Raw genomic sequence first — 1,459 nt, forward strand, 5'->3', positions numbered from 1 at the left:
ATGTCCCTGTTCTCTCTCACCCACCTTTATCCCCTGCTACAGGTACCCACTGAGCACACCTACCTTGAAACCATAGCAAAGGAGCCCCCCAGACTGTGTGCAGGAGAGGCCCCAGGCCTGGGTCACGGTAGAAAAGGGAAAGCAAATTTCTAGCATCCAACACAAGCACAGGCCTCAGTGAGACCTCCAGCCTTCCAAACACAGATGCTTCTTCGTAGGGTTGTTCTAGAGTGTTCTCTTTAGCAGACCCACCCATAGTCATCAGCTAGTCAATTCACCTGAGGCGGAGCAACAGGCAAACCTACCCAGCAGTTCAGCAGCTTCACTGGACTATTCATCTGTTCCAGGACAGGGAATGCTCCTTCTCCACAGCCTAGCACCAAACACAGGTGGTACACTAGGCAGGCGACATGGATGACCAAAGGGCTGGAGGACCTAGGAGGGAACTCAGGAGCAAGTGTGACAGGAGCTCAAGATGAAACCCCAAGACAAGACCACAGAGGTGACAGGAAGGAAAGAGCTTGGCAAGGGTCCCTGGGGTTTCTTCTAGGATAAGAACAATGCCACCCACCTGCCTGCTCAGGGTTTCAGGCAACTTGGACTCAATAACCCATTAAATAAAGTGTGACACACTGCCACAAGATGTATTTTTTTGTTTTTGTTTTTTTTTTTACATATACATTTATATTATTACACATACACACAATAAACTACCTACAGCAAGAAGAACCACAAAACAATCAGGAATTATATAAATGTTACATTCATAGTGTTTTGGCTATTTATATTTGGCAGCCTTGAAGAAAACATCTTTCCTAACTTGGTAAGTCTAAAATTCTGAATGTATACTTGGGTAATTAATTTTATTCCTTCTCAAGTCTCAGATGGGCTTGAAGACCAGATAGTTTAGTTTTACAGTTAAGATGTATTTATTTTATCTGCTGCAGAAAGTCAGCTGATGGCTGATCAGGTAATCAGTTGCTGCCAAGCCTGAGGACCTGAGTTCGAATCCCAGGATCTACACAGCAGAAGAAAGGACTGACTCTCGAAAGTTGTCCTCTGACCATCACACATGAAGTACGGCAGAATGTGCGCGTGCGCGCGCACACACACACACACACACACACACACACACACACACACACACACACACACACACACACACACACACACACCGCATGCTCACAAGGCAGAATACATGACTTAAGTACGTAAGATGATGTCCCTCCATGAAATGCCCTGGCTATGGCTTGGGTGTGCCCTGAATGTACTCTTAAAAGACCAAAAGCCCATTTTTGGCAGCTTTGTCCACAAGGGGGCGCTACTGTGAAATGATGGAACCTGCAGGACTGAGACATAGCAGTAGGAAATCAGGTCTGACAAAGGCTCTGTCTGTCTCACTCTGTAGCCTAAATATTGAGCATTGTGTTAAATAATGGTAGACAGAGTGGCACCCTCA

The sequence above is a fragment of the Acomys minous genome (genome assembly GCF_964271855.1).
Source record: "Acomys minous genome assembly, chromosome: 13".
In the NCBI taxonomy this organism is placed as follows: Eukaryota; Metazoa; Chordata; class Mammalia; order Rodentia; family Muridae; genus Acomys; species Acomys minous.